Source organism: Protopterus annectens, chromosome 4.part0, assembly GCF_019279795.1.
Source record: "Protopterus annectens isolate FY-2018-M chromosome 4.part0, PAN1.0, whole genome shotgun sequence".
In the NCBI taxonomy this organism is placed as follows: domain Eukaryota; kingdom Metazoa; phylum Chordata; order Ceratodontiformes; family Protopteridae; genus Protopterus; species Protopterus annectens.
The window spans coordinates 384,863,533-384,887,432 of NC_056733.1; the positions used below are offsets into that span (position 1 = coordinate 384,863,533).

Consider the following 23,900-nt stretch of genomic DNA (forward strand, 5'->3'; position numbering starts at 1 on the left):
AAGGCAGTTGTAGTACTATGGCCTGGCCTAAATCCATGTTGTGTGGGAGATAGGATTTGGTTGTGAAGTAGAAGCTTTAGAATTTGAATATGTATACATTTTTCTAAGCTCTTGGAGACAGGAGGGAGAATGACAATAGTTTGGAAGTCTGTGATATCAGTACTGTTTCCACCTTTATAAAGAGGAAGAATAAATGCTTTTTTTCCAGATTTTAAAGACATAGAATTCTTGTATAGATCTATTAAGAAGTACTAGAGTATGCAATAGCATCGGCTGCTAGTTTTCGATATTGTGCAGGCAGGTTGTTAGAAGAATTAAAGCAAATTTTGGGGTTGAGAAGTAGGCCTTTTACTGTAATGGTTGGAATAGTTTTAAAAGAGAAAAAAGTGTGGAGTGGGTAGTGGCCTTGTGAGAAGAATAGAAAGGTATAGTGAAATGGGAGTAAGAGGATAGTTTTTTTGGTGTTATAAGGTTTGTGCTGTGGTGTGCTTGGAGAAAATTAGCAGTGATGTGTGCTACAGTGTTGATAAAATGAGAATAAATAAGAATTAAATAGAGTGGCTATTTCTTGAGATGTTTTGTCATTATATGGGCATAGGTTGCTCTTTGTACCTGAATTTATCAGTGATGTAATGGAATTGCGGAATGTTTTGGGGTTTTGCTTATGGATGGTCTGAAGTTTTAGGTAATGTTCTATTTCCAAACTTTGTCCCTGGATTGCATACATTCCTTTGCGGACTTACTCAGGCATGGAGCATGATTCATTTTGATCCTGTTTAGACAAAGAGGTGCAAGGCTATTAAGTGCTTCTAGAAATATTAAGATGAAGTAGCTGACTGCCTCATCTAGAGGGAGGGTTTTTAGCATGCACCAGTTATTATTTTTAGAGTATCTATGAAGATCAGTGGGTTAAAGTTAGTCAGGTTCCTTATTTGTTTATACTGGTCTGGATTTTGAAAGGAGGGGGCAGTTCAGTGAACAAAGGTGGGGAGGTGATCACTGACAGTGTTTGGGAGTATACCAGCAGAGGATATTTTATCGGGCTCAGTGAACAGAATCCAGTCTAAAATGGAACCACTGTTTTGTTTCTTTTAGGTCTGGTTGGAGAAGTAATAAGCTGAGTAAATTAAATAGATTAATATTTCAAGATGGGAAGTAAGAGCAGATGTTTAGCCAACTGATATTTACATCACTCAGAATGACAGTTTCATTTTTAATATTATCGGAAATGCAGGCAAGAATCTCTTCCAGTAAGGGTATGCTGTTGCCAGGGGGTCTGTAAAGAACTATGATACCCATTTTTTTACAGTTATTCATTTTTTGGAAAGAAATAAGAGTTATGGCATTAGCAAATTGTGGAATATAATTTGTATTGGGAACTATATTGCAGGTGTTTGTAAAAAGTAGTGCAATACCACCTCCTTTTTTACAGGGCCTATCTGATCTTATTGTTGCAAAGCCTGGAGGGATAAATTCAGAGTCCTTAATGTAAGGTTTTAGCCAGGTCTCAGTAGTAATAATAATATCTGGTTGATTGTGGGCAATCCATGCATGAAAGTCAAAAATGTTATTACGAATGCTTTGGAGGTTTAGAGTGACCATATATTAGGATTTGCAGGAATTGTTGGTGTAAGTTTGTGTGGGTGGGTTGTTTGATATGGGTTTTGTATTGGGGTATGGTAGTCAGCCTGAATGTGTAATACAGTAGCTGCTGGTTTCCGATAGGTTTGGTTAAGTATGTTTGAAGTTAATGGTAGTATTGTTTAGCGGAATAAAATGTTATTGTATTTTTTGTGGGATTATTTTCATTTTATAGGAAAAGGGGATTTATTTGATAGAGGGTAGGAGATATGTATATGTAGCTTTCAGATTGGTTAGATAAGGAAGCTGTGGTTGTTGAGTATTCATGGGGCAAGGAAATGCAGTTGAGTGCAGTGGGGTGTAACAGGGAAATCAAAAGTGTGATGAAAAGTAAGAAAGGTGGTATGAGTATACTAGATGGATATATGGTGGGAAGAATTCCAGAAGTAGGAAGTTTATAGTTGAGTAGTAGTAGTAGTAGTAGAATTTTATAACAACATAATAACAGCCATAAATGAAACAATTGTGCTGTGATGCAATTTATTTAGACTTCAGCATTTGATAGGGTCATACACAAAACACTTATCAATAAATTAGAACAACTAGGTATTGCTGTACTCCTGATAATATGGATAGCTGCATGGCTTACAAATAGGACATAGCAAGTATCACACAGCAACTAGGCAAATGCAGTTCTAGGTTGCAGTCAGGGTGTCCCACAGGGTTATGTCCTGGGCCTATACTTGTTTAGGATAGCTCTTTCTGGTCTATGTTTTCCATCTGAGGTGCTCTCTAATCTGTATGCAGGTTCCTTGAAAATGGATAAACTGATTACGTGTGTTACATATAGGGTACTTCTGCAAAAGAAATTGACTAAATTGACCAGTTGATCAAGAATCATATGCTGATTAATACATCAAAAGTCTGTATATAAGATTTCGTAGAGACATGGATTGAAAGGTGAATATTTACTATAGCACACAGTGAATGAAACAGTAGATTCATTTAAAGACCTGAGTATACGGCAGATCCATCTTTGAGTTTTTCTAATCATATCATCCAACTGGTTAATGATAGTTGTAGAACTTTAGGGTGTATAAAATATTTATTAAGTATATGAAATCAGAAATGACATGGATTGAAAGGTGAATATTTAATATAGCACACAGTGAATGAAACAGTAGATTCATTTAAAGACCTGAGTATACGGCAGATCCATCTTTGAGTTTTTCTAATCATATCATCCAACTGGTTAATGATAGTTGTAGAACTTTAGGGTGTATAAAATATTTATTAAGTATATGAAATCAGAAATGATGAAATCATTGTTTGTTAGTTACATTAGACTCAGACTTGAGTATGGAATAACAACATGGAAATCTTATAAGAAAACAAGTATCAGTAAATTGGAAAGAGTACAGGGAAATATAGCAAGAGCATCCATGGATGTCAACATTTTAGTTTTTTATGAAAGACTGAACTTTCTGAAATTGTACAGTGCCTCATATAGATATTTAAGAGGAGACCTTATTCAGGTATATAGGACATTTAAAGACAACTACCTTTGGAGATGTTTGAGGTTATCAAAAAGTAGTAGGTAATTATCAGACAACATATGTAGAGGATTATATAGCAATGACAGATGTACTAATTTGTTCTGTGCGAGAGTAGTTGATACATGGAATAGACTACCAAATTACATTAAAACACACACTTGTTTAGATATTTTTAAGGACAACCTTGACACTTATTATGAGAATAACCATTTTGATCTATTTGTAGTCTGGAAGGGCATTATTGCCCCTGCCTGAAATATTTCTATGCATGTATATAATGTATTGTTCCGGTGTATTAATATGTTTATGTGCAGTGATTGTGTAGGTTAATTGATTGGAAAGTTCTAGCAGGTTTTGTTGTTTTAAAACTATGCAGTGATGGGTTTTGTGGCAAATTTGACTGTTTTATTACAGCATGTCTCAAGTTTAGTGTTGCCTGTTTTATTTATGTTTGCAAGTAGTAGTGCAGTGCACATGAGAGCTTGGAGGGGGTAGGTTCTGCCTACTCCTTGTCTGCTGGAGGGAATGAAAGATAGGATTTTTAATGGCTTGTAGAAAGTGCAGGTCTAATTTTAGTTTACCATTAATTAGGACACCTAATAATTTAGTTGGAGAGATTATTTCTTACCTGGTTTTGTTAATACAATAAGGCTCCAGGACCCTTCTTCGCTAAAATTCAAGTGATTTTAATGTGCTTAAAGCGCGATCAATAACAATACACTTTTCGTCGGTTAACAGTAGACCGACTTCTTCAGAAGCTGAAAACAATGGTTCACACAAGCACAAAGTTTAAATACTATCCCATGCACAAAGCACCTACCATTAGTTGGAATAGTTAAATTAAATTCACCTGGTGGTGATTGTCGTGGTAACAAACCCTTGTAGGCGTTACTTTGCAAACAAAGGCACAGCAAAAGCTAGCAACGGTAGATAGCCCCAGTGGTTTGCTCCGATTTCCGGAATTTAAAGTATTAAAACAATGAACAGTAAACGTAAATATAAGCATAAACAGAGCACATCTAAGGGAAAAAACCCTACTTAGTGGGTATATTGTCATAAATAAAATCATTTCCTTAAATAAAAAAGTTATATAAAAATTACTGTTGAAAGTCGTCTATACAAGTCAAGTTCAGTTCAATTGACTAAATAAATAAACCTAATGTCTACGTAATAGAAAAGGTCCCTCGCTAGGTTGAGTGCCAAGATCAACATTAACGAAATTAGTCCATAAAATGATTTAAAGTACTATAAAATGTTATAAGTATCCCAGTTTGAAAATGGCATCTAACAAAGGTAAACACCTGGAGGGTAGTGCCCTTTCCGTTCCAGTGACCTAAAATTATACACCTTAATTCACTAGTGGTGTCGTCCGGGACTCATTGTCTGCGAGCCCCCCTTGACCGCAGTTAAATGTATTAAAATGATCGCATGACTGCGGACATATTGACTGTAAAGTTAAAAGCGTGTAGTTCCCGTGTTATGTATTTTGAAAATCTAGTGTGTAGTTACATATACAGGTGGTAGTGTTCTCCCCACTAACTAAACAAACTCACATGCAGCCAAAAAGCAGCGTGCCTTATAGTTCACATTATGGTCCTTGATCATCATAATTCTGTCCATTCTTTCCAAGCAAAAAGGGTGGTTGCTAAGTTGGTGTGTCCCATACATTGCAACCAGTACCCGTAATATGCCCGTGTAGTTATTATAATTATTGCTGTGTCATTAAAGAAGTAGGGGGTAGGTGGCACAGCCTAAATAGAGGAACCGTAAACTTTCTACTAGCTAGTATATATTGTTCAACTGTCATGCAGACTACTTGCTAGGGGTACACGTCATATTAGTGTAATAGCATGGTAATCCCAACCAAAGTGACTAAAAGTGGTTTTGTCAAATTTAACCACCCCTTAGTGATTGGTAGTAATCTTTTTAAGGTAAACATTGATCGGTCAATTCGACTTATCTTTCCAAGTTCTTGAGTTTGAGAATGCAAGTAATAGATGTCATTTCATTCAGACCCGGTTTCTGGTTGGCATTAGATCTTAACTGCCAGATCAGTTCCTTTCTCTCCAGTTTAAGCGAGTCGTACCCCCCTCTAATATCTCTGGTCTGTTGGTCAATGACTCTGAACTTAAATTGGTGGCCTGCATTATCCAATACATGCCTAGCTAGGGCGTTGGTTGTCCTTGCAGTCCTAATGCTGTATAAATGTTCATATATCCTCTCCCTTAGCCTTCTATCGGTTTTCCCGATATAGAAGGCTGGGCAGCAACAGCATTTTGCGAGGTATACCACTAGTTTACTGTTGCAGTCAAACTTGGAAAAGGATCTGAATTTGCAGTCACCTATGACAAAGTTGACACCCTCCTCAATGCAATAACAGTACTTGCACATTTGGCACTTAAACATGCCCAATCTAGTCGTATATGGTAACTTTGTGCCTTCCAAGAGTTCTTTTAGATTGGGCCCCCGTTTGTATATAATTTTGGGCCTCGTGGGAACTACATTTTGGAGGTCGTTGTCATTGGTCAAGAACTCCCAATTTTTCAATATTATGTTGTTGATTTTTAGGGAGTCGATGCTGAACGTGTAACAGAAACCACAAGAAAAGTCTAGGCTGGTGGAGGTTCTGCTGACACCTCTAGTGGTCCCAGTAACGCTGGTTGGGTCATTGTTCAACAGTGGGACATAGATATTCAAGTCTCTTTTACGTTTAACTTCATCTGTGATCTCATTTAAAAGGATGCAGGGATACCCTCGCGTGAGGAAAAACTTTGTTAAGGTTTGGCATTCGTCTAGAAAATCTTTATTTTTACTAGACATACGTGCCGCCCTAACTAGTTGACCCTTGACAACCGATCTCTTTTGGTGTACTGGATGGCAACTAGAATAATGCAACATAGAATTGGAGTAGGTTTCCTTGCAATGTATTTTAGATACCCACATCCTGTTGTCAAAGTCCTTACTTAGATCAATGTCCAAGTAGTCAATCCTGTTTATATTATGTTTAAACGTAAATGTGAGAAACCTGGTTGAATTATTTAAACTTGACATCAGGTTTTTGATTTCAATTTCTGTTCCTTGATATATCATAAAGATATCGTCAAGGAATCTGGTGTAGAAAACTATTTTTGAAATAACGTCCTCCACTGTCAAGATGTTGTTTCTCTCCCAATGAGCCATAACCAGGTTTGCTATACTTCCTCCACTAGGTGATCCCATGGCGACCCCTATTTTTTGGTGGTACAGGGCTCCATCAAACATTAAGTAATTGTATGAAAGGACAGTATCCATTAGTTCACATACTAGTTGGATCTCTTCATTGGGTGCCTTGAGCAGCTTTAGCATTGCCCCTACCCACTCAATGGCTATATCGTGGGAGATTGATGAATACAAGTCCTTAACGTCAATTGTGACAAGTAGGCTTTCTGGGTCGAAATCGACCGAATTCATCGCCTCAAGAAAAGACCACGAGTCCTTGGTAATTTGCTCTTCTTTTTTAACATATCTTTGTAGTATGCTATCGAGAAGTTTACTACAAGTGTACGTAATGCTCTTCCTGCCATCAACCAAGGGTCTCATGGGTGGGTTGTTGACGTCTTTATGTATTTTTGGAATCCCGAATAGCACCGGGGTTCTTGGGGTCTGTTGTTGCAAATAGATGTAAGTGTCTCTATCGATCCTGGCCTCCACATAAAGTTCTTCTATAAAGGCCTTAACCTTTTGATGTGCACCATTCATTTCGTTAATGGTTACTTTCAAGTAGCCTTCACCATCCAGGATGGCATTCATCCTGTTGGTATAGTCGTCGTTGGCCATTATAGTGACACCTCCACCTTTATCCGGTTTCATTATTCGCACTTGGGCTTTCCTGAGGAGGGAAAGTTCTTCTCTTTCATTTATACTGGTGGTCCGGTCTTTCAATTTGAGTCTACTGTTTTGTTTCCTTAAGTTCCTCATGTCCATTTCAGTTACCTTTTCAAATAACATTAGTGTCGGGTGCAAGGGAGGATTAAACACACTGGACACATAAAGTTCACACCTCCAATTAGATCTGTTACCCAACAGTAGACCCAAGTTGAGCTTTCTAATAAATAGTTTCAAGTCGATTAACGTATTTGCCAAGTCGAAGTGGGAGGTAGGTACATAGGTATTACCCTTGGCCAGCAGTTCAATATTATCACTACTGATAGTGTGTTCAGTGTAATTAAAAACTTTGAAGTCCCCACTACTATTTACAATGATTTTACAGTCAGTAGTGTTGGTGGGTTCCACAGTGGCCTGTTCACTTGGAATCACCACCTCTTCCTCCTGCCACCTTTTCTCCTGTTGCCCATTGACCTCTGGTTGGAGGCCACTGTTTGAAAATTTAGTGTCTGGGGTGCTCCTGTATGGTTCCCACCCCTAGAACCGTTGTTACTGTTGCCAATATTCTGGCCATTACCCTGGTTGGCCAGCCTCTCACTTCTTCTTACCCCATCATTAAGGGGGGGTCCCTCATAGTGCGTGTCATCATAAAATTCAACATCACCAATGGCACCGTCTGTAGTTGGTTGCTGTCCATTAGCTTGTCCCCTTGTGTTGCCATCTCCTGGAGCAACCGGTATAACATGCAGATGTTTGGCTGGTTTGGGGTAGGCCACACCATTCCTATAATCGTTAACATCCCTAGTGATTTTTTTCTTTTTGGTCGAGTTTAATTTAGAAAGGTGTTCGTCGATGCTGTTGAAACACCTTTCATACTTATATTGATATCTCTGAAAGTCAATGTCACTCTTAATTGAAATATCAAGCTCATTAATTTCATCCAGCAGGGTGTTGATGGAAGTCTGGTAGTGGTCACTAAGTAGCCCCAATAATTCCAGCCCATGCCTATCGTAAAGGTTAATAAGAGCTATATGGAATGGGGAACCTTCAACCAGCCCTGCAGGGAACTGCCAGTGCCTTAATCCTTTTGGTACCACCTTTAATTTAATGCATTCGCGAAAGTATGCAACCTCCAGTTGCAACTTTCTGACTTTGAAAAGTTTCTCATCAAAGGTACTCAATTTCATTGACAGGTCCTGGCTTACCTCGCTGTTCGTATTTGGGCTGCCATTATGTTGTGTATCCCCAAAGGTAAATTCGCGTTGTATCCAAGCACCAAGTGTCAGTCCCGTGGCCCCAAGTCCACCGACTCTTACACTGTCGACAGACCTATGACTAGTAGTTGCCATTGGCTCCTCGTTGGTACTAGCTCCTTGTTCTAGCCTGGTACGCCCCATGTTGGCGTTCATATTGTTGCCATATCCACCACCACGTCCGTCCTGGCCGTGTGCGTTGCCGCTGTTCAGCGCTGTTGTCCCCATCGTTGCCCCTTCAACGGGGCCGCTTCCAACGTTCCGTACTCCCCTTTGGTTTACTGTGGCCAACTCCACTTGTTGTGATAAACGGTCGACTTTCTGGGTCAAAAGTTCTATAAGAGCTGTCAGGTTACCACCATTCCTGTTCGGAGTACTGCTCTGCAGATCTTCATTCAACGAATTAGGGCTGCTTGGTTCCATAACACGAGAAAACAAACTGAGAAATATCCAAAACAACCAACCAGTAAATACAATAAGGCTCCAGGACCCTTCTTCGCTAAAATTCAAGTGATTTTAATGTGCTTAAAGCGCGATCAATAACAATACACTTTTCGTCGGTTAACAATAGACCGACTTCTTCAGAAGCTGAAAACAATGGTTCACACAAGCACAAAGTTTAAATACTATCCCATGCACAAAGCACCTACCATTAGTTGGAATAGTTAAATTAAATTCACCTGGTGGTGATTGTCGTGGTAACAAACCCTTGTAGGCGTTACTTTGCAAACAAAGGCACAGCAAAAGCTAGCAACGGTAGATAGCCCCAGTGGTTTGCTCCGATTTCCGGAATTTAAAGTATTAAAACAATGAACAGTAAACGTAAATATAAGCATAAACAGAGCACATCTAATGGACAGAATTATGATGATCAAGGACCATAATGTGAACTATAAGGCACGCTGCTTTTTGGCTGCATGTGAGTTTGTTTAGTTAGTGGGGAGAACACTACCACCTGTATATGTAACTACACACTAGATTTTCAAAATACATAACACGGGAACTACACGCTTTTAACTTTACAGTCAATGTGTCCGCAGTCATGCGATCATTTTAATACATTTAATTGCGGTCAAGGGGGGCTCGCAGACAATGAGTCCCGGACGACACCACTAGTGAATTAAGGTGTATAATTTTAGGTCACTGGAACGGAAAGGGCACTACCCTCCAGGTGTTTACCTTTGTTAGATGCCATTTTCAAACTGGGATACTTATAACATTTTATAGTACTTTAAATCATTTTATGGACTAATCTCGTTAATGTTGATCTTGGCACTCAACCTAGCGAGGGACCTTTTCTATTACGTAGACATTAGGTTTATTTATTTAGTCAATTGAACTGAACTTGACTTGTATAGACGACTTTCAACAGTAATTTTTATATAACTTTTTTATTTAAGGAAATGATTTTATTTATGACAATATACCCACTAAGTAGGGTTTTTTCCCTTAGATGTGCTCTGTTTATGCTTATATTTACGTTTACTGTTCATTGTTTTAATACTTTAAATTCCGGAAATCGGAGCAAACCACTGGGGCTATCTACCGTTGCTAGCTTTTGCTGTGCCTTTGTTTGCAAAGTAACGCCTACAAGGGTTTGTTAGCACGACAATCACCACCAGGTGAATTTAATTTAACTATTCCAACTAATGGTATGTGCTTTGTGCATGGGATAGTATTTAAACTTTGTGCTTGTGTGAACCATTGTTTTCAGCTTCTGAAGAAGTCGGTTTATTGTAAACTGACGAAAAGTGTATTGTTATTTATCGCGCTTTAAGCACATTAAAATCACTTGAATTTTAGCGAAGAAGGGTCCTGGAGCCTTATTGTACTTACCTGGTTTTGTTGTTTGTATAGATGTGAAAGGAGGATTTTTGTTCGGAGTACTTCCTGGGGTTAAAAAGCATTAATTTTGTTTTGTCTGTGTTTAGGAGTAGGTCGAGTTGGATAGCCAGTATTATGTTGCAGTGAATGAGAGCTGAGTGATTTCTTGGAGTATAGGGAGGATAGGAGAAGTACAGATAAAGGTTGAATTATCTGCTTATTGTACAGTGATAGCAGGATTAGTAGCAATATTTAGTTTATTTGTAAAAATGTTGAATACTAGAGGTCCTTTGACTGAGCTCTTTGGGACTCCTACAGTGACAGGCAAAGGTGGTGATAATGTGTACTGCCATGTAATGGCTTGTTGTCTGGTGGATAAGTAGCTGTGGAACCAGTTAAGGGACAATTGATCAAGGTTAAGGCAGATAGTTCCAAGAGGAGTATTAGATAAGAGACAGTATGGAAGGTTTTTGTGAATCTAAAAAAGTTTCTTTCATTTTTAATTTGGTTTGTAGTGTTTGTGAAAATAAAGAGGGCAGTTAAGGTGCTGCAACTGAGGTGAAAACCATGTTGTGTTTTGGATAGTAGGTTACTGCTGCTAAGATGGCTGATGAGTTGGTTGTGGATAGATGTTTTTTAGTGTTTTTGAGTTGAGCTAGAACAGCTATTGGTCTGTAGTTTACGATTTCAGCCAAGTTGCCACCTTTGTGTGACAGAATGATGTTTGAGATTTTCATATGGTATAGATATGGTTTTCTATTACTGAGTGGTTTATAAGTATGGTGATAGGTATGGCCAAAGTGTATGCATCTGGTTTAGGTACTCAACAAGCACACTGTCAGCTGTTAGGGTAGTTGATTTTAGTTGGTGTAATAATTTTTTTATTGCCAAGGTGTGGACTGTTTTGAAAGTAAAGCCATAAGTATTAGGAGTTGGAGGGGATAAGGTGTGTTGTTAAGGTAGTGCGTTTTGCTTGAGATGTGAGAGGATAGAGTTACGTAAACTAGGAGTTGAACTGCATGGCTACTCTGTCTCTATTTTTGTGGTCATAGGATTCAGGTAGAATATTTAGCTGGGTTAAGAAGTTGTTTATAGAATACCAAAACAACTTACCTTCTTATTAATTGTCCATATGTCAGATCCTTATAGATTATATGTGTTGCCAACGTTAATCTTGCTGCCGTATGCCATTCTAAACTTCTGTACCAGAAACATCTAAAAGATCATATATAAAACATACATATAAATGTATTTGGACTTTGTTAAATGCTTCCATGGACAAAGCACCTGTTTTTTTTTTCCTCTCACATAAATGGTGACCTTCCTCTCACCACTGTCAGGGTACTTCTACATTATCAGGGAAGAAACAGCAAGAAGTAAATTCTTAAGGCACACCCAGCCCCGAACCTGTAAAACTATATAGACTTCCAAAGATGCCTATACTTCACTTTATATATGCATTCATCTACATTTATACAATCAGATACCAAAAGAATATTTTTTAGCATCCCCAGAGTCACTTCCTCTTAATTATAGATGAAAACCTTCCATATTCATATCCATTCACTAAATTTAATTGCACCTCTTATACAGTAAAAACTGAACATGCTAGCAGCTTAGTTCTTTGCCATCAAAAGGCAGAAGTAAAAAAAAAACAAAAATTAAATATATTGTGTACTGACTTGCACAACTAACTGTCAAGTATTCAGTCCTCCTCTGTCTCAAGTTCCATTCTCATCTCTTGTTATTCACAGTATGTGTCTTTTCCTAGGTGATTCAAGCCTTTTCTCTCATAACTTGAGTGGCAGTACCTTTAGATTTAGTAGAATTTAGTATTTTATAGTGATATTGTAAAAGTTAGGATTTTTAGCCTAGTCTGCCCCATTAAAACACCCTTAATAACTCTCTGTAAACCCCCAGTGCACCAACTCCTTGTAACTCATCAGTTAAAGTACTGGACAGCATGGACAGCAATTCCCTAACCTCACCATAGCCAGACTGGTGGATATGGGTGTCTTCAGGCAATGTAGCAATTGTCTCATGGTTACCAATAACCATTTAATCCTTAAAGCAACTGAAACTATATACAAGAGGTGTCCTTACACAATGTTACTGGAGGCAAACTCTTGCATAGAAACAGATATTGGGTTGTCAAAACCAGGCACACAATGTCCACTACACGTACCACAAAACACACACTAGACCAGTATATGCTGAGATACTTAGATGCAATCTTCCTAAATAACAAAGCTCACATACGATGCCTGCTGGCAAAGCTACTCCTCAGCAAACACAAAAGCAAAAACAAACACCCACTAAATGGAGACCCATAAACAAAACCCTTAAGGCAAGCTAACCTAACACTTCCCAGGAAACTAGTCAAAGGGGACTCAATTGTAAGGCATACTGATGCCTCTGTATCCAGGCAGAACAAGAAGAGGAGAATGATTGGTCACCTGTCTGGAGCTGGGATTCACCAAATTATGCACTGACTCAAGTCATTACATCACAGTTACCAGTATGATTCTGTCATCGTCCATGTAGGTGTAAATGATCTAAGATGTACCTATGAACACAGACATTTTGGAGCTCTTGGACTATGTGTCTCAGGCTGGTATGAGCTTAGTAAATGTACATGGCGTGACCAGTGTTGACCAATACCACTAGTACAAAACACACACTATCAGCAGTCAGGAAATCTCAAAAAGGTTTTCTTGTGTAGTCGAACAGAAAAAGCAGTAACCAAAGAATTCAGCAATAAAATCCACTTTAATAGTAAAACTGGAAAACCACCGAATTGAGTGCTTTCATCCCCTGACTGGGGATTTCATCAGAATCAACACTCGTTTCATTTGAACCTATTTAAACACACATAAAATGACGTCACAAACTAATTAATTAGTAATAAATAACAAGTAAAAACACTTCTACCAATAAACTCGTGTAAAATCGTATATCAAAATGTTAAAACTGAAACGTTTTTTATCTTATTAATTTAATCAGCATATCTATGACTATGTCAGTCATTGAATTTAATTTAATGAAATGTGGCTTTGTGAACCAAGATGGGTTTAAGGGAAATTGTTTCATTTAAGCCTGGGCTGTGACAGGCTTGTAACCTTATCTGCCATTTTGTCTCTCTTGCTTCTATGTAACTTCTATAGTCACCTCCTCTAGGGTTGGGCAATACTTTTTCTAAAATAGCAAATGTAAAACCATTAAAATTGGTGAATCCTTCTGAATGTTTAAAAAGTGCATTAGTGGTGTTGTGTGTGGCTATTTGATAAATGTGTTTGTAAATCCTGTCCCTCAAGCGTCTCTCGGTCTTTCCAACATAGAACGTGGGACAGGATTTACACATTGCCAAATACACAACCCCTTTTATCTGGCAATTTCCTTAGCCAAACCAAACTTTGGAATTTAAAGTGTTGTGTAGTGTAATATTAACCTTATCACAAATATATCTACATTGGGAACATGCCCCACACCTTGTGGTACCTTGTTTGAGGTTACCATAACCTCTAGACGTTCCCTCAAACAATTTTTTGAAGTTTATACCTGTTTCTTTAAAAAAAATAAGGGCTTAGGTCCTGCAATGGACCACAGGGAAGGATTACTTTTCAAAATGGCCCAATTCTTTTCTACTATATTAATATGGAACAACCATGGCTCTTTCATAACTATCATTTTCTGCATTCTCTCCTACTGTAACTGTATTGTGAGATGTAAAAGGAATCCCTAGGAGGGGTTTATATCTCTTTCCCCACTCTTTAAGAACGTCTTCCAGGTTTTCCTTAACTAAATTACTTGGGTAACCCCTTTCTAAAAACATATTGGCTACGTTGTTTAATTCTCCTTTCACATCTTCTTCCTGGGAAGTCATTCTGGCTACACGGATGAATTCTCCTTTGATGACACTTTTCTTTTGGTGTTGTGGATGGTTACTAGTATATTCGAAGTAGGAATTGCTAAAAGTGGGTTTCCTATGAATTTTTGAAGTAAACCCTGATTTTCCTTTTTCTATGCATGTATCCAAGTAATTAATACTTTGGTTACTACTGTTAGTTACATAGAAGCAAGAGAGACAAAATGGCAGATAAGGTTACAAGCCTGTCACAGCCCAGGCTTAAATGAAACAATTTCCCTTAAACCCATCTTGGTTCACAAAGCCAAGTTTCATTAAATTAAATTCAATGACTGACATAGTCATAGATATGCTGATTAAATAATAAGATAAAAAAATTTCAGTTTTAACATTTTGATATACGATTTTACACAGGTTTATTGGTAGAAGTGTTTTTACTTATTTATTACTAATTAATTAATTTGTGACGTTATTTTATGTGTGCTTAAATAAGTTCAAATGAAACAAGTGTTGATTCTGATGAAATCCCCGGTCAGGGGATGAAAGCGCTCAATTCAATGGTTTTCCAGTTTTACTATTAAAGTGGATTTTATTGCTGAATTCTTTGGTTGCTGCTATTTGTGTTTGACTACACAAGAAAACCTTTTCAAGATTTCCTGACTGCTGACAGTGTGTGTTTTGTACTAGTGGTATGAGCTTAGCTCTCAGGGGCATATTATGTTCACTGAGAATGATGCTACAATATGAACAAAAGATGTTTGATTTCAACTGCTGGCTCAGTTTTTGGTTTGATTGTAAGAGGATCCAGTATCTGTCAGATATGATTAACAGACCACAATGTTTTGCCAAGGACGGTCTGCAACTGTCCCATCTAGGTTTTTGATTACTGGTTAAAACTTTATCCACTGCCATAGTGCTTTTTAGGCAATGCCAAATTGTCAAACCCAAAGAAGACATAGAAAAATCAATTCAAATGAACCTCATAGTACTCAATGCCAGGAGCCCCAGCAAAAAAAAAAAAAAAAACACATTCCCTCCAAGACCTCTTTACCCCCGAGAGTATAAAAATGATCTGTACAGTTACTGAGACATGGTTTAAAGCTGCAGGGAGTACCCCAGCAATACAAGATTTCAGTAACTTTCACACTTTTAGACCAGTAGTTGCACACACACAAGGGCTAAAGGTGGAGGTGTCTTGGTACATCAATAATAAGCATACCTCTAGGTTTGTTAAACAGGATGATGTGCTGGAGTTTCTCCTTGTGCAGATAACCATAGATGAAATCCCATACTATATCCTAACTAGCTGTAGGTTGCCCTCCATGTACCAAGAAACTCACATTGCATGCTTGGACCTACTGGAGACACTTATCATCTAACCAAAACTCTACTCATGTAAGACTTTAATTATACTTCTATAAAATAGGAATCTCACATGGTCTCAGTCTGATGTCACAGAGATTCCTGAACATCCTAAATTCAAAATTTCTTGACCAGTTAGTCCAATGCCCACTTAAGTTTCCAGCATACTGGGCCTCTTAATGACAAATATGGGAGAATGTTGCACTCCCCCCCCCACAATGTCACTTCCTCCTGGGTAAGGTCCAACCATAAAGCTGCCTCCTTCAGAATCAAAATCAATTCATTAACCCCAGAAAACCCAGTAATAGACAGGAACTATTACAAGGCAAACTACCTTTTAATAAGCTATATTTTGTCAAAATGTAATGTCCCCCCAACAACGAACCCATAGCACACAGCAGCCAATGCAGAATTGCTTACAAAAAGTGGTTGTGTAGGGGCTGTTGTACTTACCAGAAGTAAGCCCATAATTAAATCAAAATACAAAACAGCTTGGTGACATCTGAAATTAAACAGGATACACAAGAAAAGGAAACAATCATGGGAAAAATAAGGAAGTATAACTCCCATAAGGATAACAACTCACTCATCAAATGAAAGAGGCAACTAAATGGGCTAAATGGGTTAAATAAAGCCAATTTTGTGGTTAATGTAGCCTCCCAGGCAAAAGACAGCCATAAGGTCTTCTTCAGCTATGTCAAATACCTAAGGGCAGCACACAGCAGTGTGCTGAATGGAGGGTTAATGGTGCCACAGTCACTGAGCCTGGCAATATAGTGTACCAGTTAGCTGACAAATTCAATTCCAGATTTACCCTCAACTCACCCCCAGACATCCCTCAAAAAATACTTCAAACATAACCCCTCCAACTATATCAAGAGAGCATGCCCTGGCTGCACTCAATAAAACTAAAAACACAGCTTCAGTGGATCCCAATAACATCCTGGGATGCCTCCTAAATAGCTTAAAATATGACTTATTGGAGCCACTGGTGTCACTGTTTAGATATAGCCTCAAAAACTGGCTTTGTGCCATGAGAATGGAGGACTGCAATGGCCATCCCCCTTCCTAAGGAAGGATCATCAACATATCCAGGAAAGTAAAGACCCATTAAGTCTTACTAGTTCTATTTGCAAAGACATGGAAAGAATTATCATGGAGATGTTCAGCAAAACATAGTAAAACTTCAGAAACTGGATCCATCCTAGTTTGGCTTTGTCAAAGTAAAGTCATGACAACTGAACCTAGTAGACATCATTGAAAAGGTCAAAAAGGCAAATGACGGGGGTAAAACAGTGGATACTGGCTACCTTGATCTGGATAAGGCATTTGATACAATAACCCACACAGGCATTGATACCTAACTTCTGAAACTAGCCATAAACCTCTTTATAATGTGCTGGATAGCAAACTGGCTCTTTGATAGGACCCAGGAGGAGATAAGATCAGTGAGGCCACTTCCACAAAGAGGCCGATCAACAGTGGAATCCCTTAGGGCTCTGTTCTTAACCCACTCCTCTTTTGGCATGTACTTCTCCGATGTCAAAGCCAATGTCAGAGGCCTCTGGCTGACCAAGTTCCCAGATGACTACAAGCTGGGAGCAGTCATAGAATCACATTAGGATGAAAACACCCTATAGGAAGGTCTAACTCAGGCAAATGACTGCTGCCAAAGTCACAGTTTAAAACTCAATGTCAAAAAATGCATAATAGTACCATCTGGGAAGACAGCCACCCTGGGAAACTACGCCATCAATAAAACATCCTTAAGAGTTAACTCATTAGTTAGGGATCTGGGGACTTATGTAGATACTAACCTAGCCTTTGACCAACATGTGCTGAAAGTACTAAAAAATCTTTCTGTGTTGGTGAACATATAAGTAAAGGCATGGCATCTAGGTCCAGCGAAGTCATCATACCATTGTACTCAGCCCTCATCAGACCCATTATAGTGTATAATGCCCCCTTCATCATGTACCTGACCAGACACATGTAGCAACTGGAATGTCTGAAAAGGTTCCTTACAAAAAAAACACAGGCAGTAAACACAACGTCCTATGCAGGTCACCTCTAAGCCCTAGCTCTATATGTCTCATACAGACTACTGAGAGGTAACCTATGCCTGATGTACAAGGCATCTTTGGATCCAGCTCTGATGAAAATTTTGCACATCCACAAAACAAACAACATCAGAACTACTAGATCCAAAGAGTTTGAATTTTGCTTGTGATATAAATAGGACATATTGAAGAGACAGATATGTATCTCAGGGAATACCCATTCCCTGAAATCGGCTCCACGTCCCTGTGGAGCAAAGTCCTTCCCTTACCATATTTATGCATAACTTAGACTAGTGGATGGAGAATCATAAATTCACCCCTGGTCGGCACCTATGATCCTGATGAACAGATGTAGTCAGTAATTCATGTCAAAGCCAAAAAAAATCACCCTTTGTAAATATGTGAAAACATAAAACTTTGTAAGTCACATGTTGGTTGCACTGCTAGGCTTATAAAGACCCTAGTGGTCATTAGCCTAGTACACACCTATAAACCTATCTCTAATTTTTGATACAAAATTTGGTATCATCACACTTTTGCCAGAATTTCTTCAGTGTGTAAGTCTTCTGGTAAATTTCAATTGGTTTTGGAGTTTTTGGATTACTAACCTTTGGTCTCCCAGTCCCTTCATACACTCCATTGTCGTTATTTCTATATGGGTATTTTCAGTCCAGAGAGTTGTTTCTGAACATAATGTAGACAATTACCTGCTTCATAAAACAAAAAGGAAACACACTGCCAGGTAAAGCACTCTCCTCAGAAACAACAAATCAGCAGGAAAAAAAGGCAATGAGTGCACCATGAGCTGAAGTCAAAAGTAAAATAACAAGTAAATCCAAAAGGTCTTCTTTGTATTTAAAATCCTCGTTTATTACAAAAGATAAAACTGCAGGAGATAGCAAGTTGTAAGCGCTTTCGTGTTACCAACGCTTCATCAGACATAAAGAAAATGCTGAAACTTTCCTCTTATAAAGCATTAATTGTTATGATGTCATTAGTAATTGGAAGTTAAAATTTAAAGAAACAGACATACAAACATAAAATATAAAATATAAAATATAAAATATAAAATGCATTCTGAGTTAAAACATTGTCTAGAGCAGAGAATATATTTTACATAAATGTATGTGTAGACATTAATGCTTCAGTGGCCTTGAAGCTAAGAAAGGCTTAAGAGTGAGCCTCTCATTAAGCCCAAACTTATGGGCTTGTAATTTGACAATCCACTTGCCTTCCCTTTCTTCAATTCTGTTCCTTATGTTACCTAATCTCCCATCAGTATGCACCAATTCAAGAACCTGGAATTTGAATGTGTGATCGTCACCTAACTCCACAGTGTGTTTAGCTAGGGCGTTCAGAATGTTACGTTTGTTATGGCATAGATATGCTCTCTGATACGTTCTCTTAGGGATCTGGTTGTCATGCCCACATAGAACTTCCTGCATACTTGGCACTCAGCTAAGTAAACCAAGTTGATAGACCTACAGCTCGCATGGTGCTTAAACATGTAGTTCCTGTGTGTTTCAGGATGTGTGTAGTTATTAGTATTGGCAACATATTTGCACTGGTTGCAAGATGAGCAAGCAAAAGTACCACATTGTGCCGTAGTACGCTCAGTGACATGAGGTTTATCATAACAAAGTAGCCTATTTAACGAAAGCATGTTTCTATAGGCTACTCGAGGTGTGCTATCAACTAAGGACCTGATATCATCATCTATCATAAGAAGATTCCAATGTTTATTGAAAATCTTCAAAATGTGTTTGTTCTTGTTAGTGTAGGGAATTAGAATCCTATTGGGATTCGGCCTGGGTGTTCGTGTGAAATTTGAACACTGGGATTTGTGTCTTTTGATGATGGGTGCGGCATCATTGCCTCTCTTAGTGTCACACTCAGAGATGGCTTCATGTACAGAGTTCTTGTTGTAGCCCCTAGATATAAATTGGTTGGCTAAATCTGTTTTCTGTTGTTGGTATGCTATCTGTGTAGAAGTCAGTTTGGAAGCCCTCAAGGCTTGATTCTTAACAATATTTTTGTAGATGTGTTGGGGATGCATGCTTTCTCTATGTAGTAAGTTGTTCCTCCAGCAACTCTTCCTGAAAAGTTCAGTTTCAAAACCATAATTGTTCCTAGAGACACTCACATCTAGGAAGTCAATGCGGTCACTGGAGTAAGTATAGTCAAAACTCAAGAAATCAGTTGTGGCATTGAGATAGCTGATGAAATCAAAAGGTGCTCAACTGTTCCTCCCCAAAGAAAGAACACATCATCTACAAACCTGTTGTAGAATATCAATGACTTGACAAATTCAGAATTTTCGTTAAACACAAACAACTGTTCCCAATGTGCCAAGACTAAATTAGCGTAAGCGTTGGCACAAGGAGTGCCCATCGCTACACCTTTGACTTGTAGATGGTAGGTATTCCCATAACATAATACATTATTCTTGAGAATGATCTCAAGCAAAGACACACATCTGTCCACCATAAGAGGTGTGAGTTTGTTATGTGTAAGAATAGCTCTAATGTACTCCAAGCCAATGTCATTAGGAATTGAAGTAAACAAAGATTTAACATCTAAGGTTACTAGTATACACTTGTCATAAGGAGAAAAAGATTGATCAAAATCTGCTAGATTCTCCAAGAAGTTAGTGGTATCTTTCAGAATGTGCTTAACTTCTAAGACAATGGGTTTCAATATCTTGTCAAGATATATCGAGAGGGGCTCTGTGAGCCAGCCTCGACTAGAAACTATTGGACGTAATGGTGGATCTGTAGCGTTCTTGTGTATTTTGGGTAGGCCCCTAAAAGATGGTATCAGAGGTTTATCAACTAATAAATATGAATATAAATCATTATCAACTATATTGGTTAACATCAAATCATACAACATAGCATGAACATTCTTAATAAGATTATTCAAACTGTACCTAGGTAAAGGTAAATAAGTCTCACAGTCAGACAACATAGCATTCATTTTCTCATAATATATAGAACTATCCATAATAACGATAGCACCACCTTTATCTGCTTGTCTAATGGTGATAGCTTCATTACATCTCAAATTGTCCAAAGCTTGTTTTTCATCATATGATAGATTGACAAAGTTAGATTTGACTTTATTGTCATTGTAGAGTTTAAATAAGTCATTTTCCACAGCTTGTTCAAAAGCATCCAAAAGTGGATGTTGCTGTGGAACAAACGTGGATGGCTTCCTGAATAAAGTATGATTGTTAGCAGACTGCTGATCCTGCTTACCATATAACAGTTTGAGAGTTAAAGTTCTTGTAAACATCTTGACATCCACTATGATGTCAGTGATATCATTACTGTGTGAAGGAATGAAACCTAGCCCCTTGTTAAGAACCGATAGTTCGAATACATTCAAATCATGTTTCCTGCTTCAACCCCATTTTAGCTTGCTGTTTAGCCTTGCGTTTTCTTTGATCAGTACATTCCTCCAGTTCTACCAGTTGATGTTTAGTAAAGTTGAAGCATGCTTCTGTGGCAACCGCACTTGCACAAAATTCCACATTTTCCTGAAGCAAATATGAGTGCTGATTCATACTGTTCTAATTCTGCTAGTCTGGAATTGCTTCAAGCTAGATTGAATGGGCTTGTTCACCTCCTCCATCTGCTTAATTTCCTTTAAAATAAGTGGTTGTACTTGGTCAGAACATTGCACTTCTTCTTCAGGGTTAACAGCCATTGCAGTTTCAGTGGGTGCCACTGTTGTTTCTCTGCTCGGCTTTTGACCCTATCTCTCCTGCTTTAGTTGAGTTATTTTATATTTCTTTTACATGTATCATAATGCTATAGGATTTTTCTTTCAATATTATTTTAAGAGATATTTTCACTACTAGTCTGGAAAACACTCTATCTGTGATTGAGGCCAGAGTATAAGATCAAGGAATTTAACTAAATGCCACCATAATGGAAGTCCTTGGAAAATTCTCCATTTCAGTTGTGCAGAAAACTCATAGCAGCTTATGTTAACTAAGAGCTGCATTATGAGGGCATTCTTCATATGGGCTGTGGATCCCTTCACCAATCCACCCACCACACACACATGTAGAAGCACTTTCACTTTTTTTTAATTTAAACAATATCAAAACTAATGACAGTGTTGCAGGTGACATAACTCAGCAGGCAAGTTTCTAGAACAGCTTTTTATGCTCATGTGCCTGGAATGGTATACAAGTGAATCCAGCATTTACTATGATTGCAAGCATGTTTATCATCTGTGTGTAGCAGTAAAACGTCATTACTTTGACCATATAAAGTTGAACTAGGATTGCAAGAGATCATATATTTCCATTAACCTTTGTTTGTCTTTTTTTCTCACCAATACAGATTGCACATTTATCAAAATGGACCAGCAAACTAGTCTTCAGTGTGAACGCAGGTCAGGCTGTAGAAATTTAACTGGCAGAAACTGATCCAGTATGAATGCATACTGTTCTTTGCACTGCAAGCCATTTTCAGAGGAGAAATTTTCAATAGGTCATTAGACAGAGATGTTTCTAATTACCAAAGACCTTATCCCCTCCATCAGACAAGGCAGACCGTACACAGTAATGATTATAGTTAACTTAGAAACGCATCGGATATGTAATTGTTTCTGCATTATGTAGATAATTATGGCCAATCTTGCTAGTGTAATTTTAATTACTCTATTCTTGACAGAGCCGATATGGTCATAAAAGCAAACAGTCCCCTTATATGGCATTGAGGCTAGATACAGATTTGAATGTGAGGACTACAGTTGAGCAAGCAGCAGTTCCAAATTCTTCAAGCAGACATAATCGTTTTTTAACATTTCAGCTTAATGGTATTCACTGATTCTTGAACTGATATATTGCAGCAGAATTCTAAATTTCTACTTAAATTTATGCCAGAAAGATTAGAGCTGGGGCATGGTGACCTTAAACTCTATCTCCTTTCGGTTTTGTTACCATATTTTGTACAGTGCAGTAATAAGAAGGCACAATTTGCATAACTAATTTCACAAAGAAGTACGTCTCCCTTTGTTTGCCAGACATTAGCTAATGCCCTTGATATTTATAAATAATGGCTATCCTGCAGTACTACAGTACATTAGTAGTTACAGGAAGATGATATCTCCTGGGTCCCATCTGCTCTACAGACACTGGCTAAAGCTTTGCTCTTATAGATCTGAACGTTGTTGACTAATCTTTAAAAACAAGCAAACACATTGTTAACATATTGAAGTCAGAGGATGAAATACTTTACACTGTACAGGCAGGTTATTTTTGTTTTTTGTATTTGCTAACATAGCAAACATACTAGTCTTCATATTATTCCAGCTACAACAGCAGGCATACACACATTGTATATGGGCAGTATAGAGTAGTTAGTCACCTATACACATTGTATATGGGCAGTATAGAGTAGCCAGTCACCCATACACATTGTATATGGGCAGTATAGAGTAGCTAGTCACCTATACACATTGTATATGGGCAGTATAGAGTAGCCATTTACCTATACACATTGTATATGGGAAGTATAGAGTAGCCAGTCACCTATACACATTTTATATGGGCAGTATAGAGTAGCCAGTCACCTATACACATTGTATATGGGCAGTATAGAGTAGCTAGTCACCTATACACATTGTATATGGGCAGTATAGAGTAGCCAGTCACCCAGCATATCCTTGTGAAGCAGTGGGAAATCAGAGTATGCAGAGGACATTATGCAAACATGGAAACAACATGCCATCCTGACCAAGACAATAGGCAGAAGATAGGTTTGAACCTTGGGTCTTGAAACTATGGAACAAAGATCTGACTTCTTAACCACAGTGAACTGCCCAAAGTTTTGTTTCAAACAAATTGTTATCTACTAATCTTGTAACTTATGATCTTGCAGTACAGACTGATAAAATTATTTCATAGTCAGTAAGAGCACTGTGACTTCTGTTGCAAGTTTCTAACCTCCCAGGTTGTCTGCTCCCCAAAGAGTATTTGTGTAATTGGTGCCCAGATTACAACTTCTGCTGCTATTGTCCTAGTGCTGCTAACAGTAGACCCAATGTGGCCAGTATACTAAATTATTTGCTTTGTATTTATTTTAACTAGATGCATGTGCTACACAATTTGATGCATCTTCTACTAGCCCCAAGCTCCTACTCAGAAGGAATGGGTTGTGCTATGGACAAAGGGTCACATGGTAGCAGCACTAGAGTGTTGGACATACTGATGAGCCCAGTTTATTCTCCCAACCTCACCAGATGCAGTCATGTAATGGAATCATATATGTGCTCCAGTATGCTGATGCCACTCACCTGCCACTGCTTTCACCCTAGTCCTGTCACCCTATTAAATCAGCTAATCATTTTTTTGAATCAAGTTTCTACCAGATAACACTTAATGTGATTCTTTTTGTTCAAGCGTTTTCCTTGGGGAAGAAGATTTTCTTTATCATTCTGTTTCTGGTCATTTAAAACCTATGCTCTTTACCCATGGAAACTGAGGAATATAATTAAGTCCTTAGCAACCTGTGTTTTTGCG

General features: G+C 38.2%; 1 protein-coding gene across 1 annotated transcript in view; it reads left to right on the forward strand.

Moving 5' to 3' along the window:
• LOC122799348 (transmembrane protein 132D-like) overlaps window positions 1-23,900 on the forward strand; it is a 2,658,181-nt gene that overhangs the window by 981,029 nt on the left and 1,653,252 nt on the right. The gene's annotated exons all lie outside the window — the stretch shown is intronic.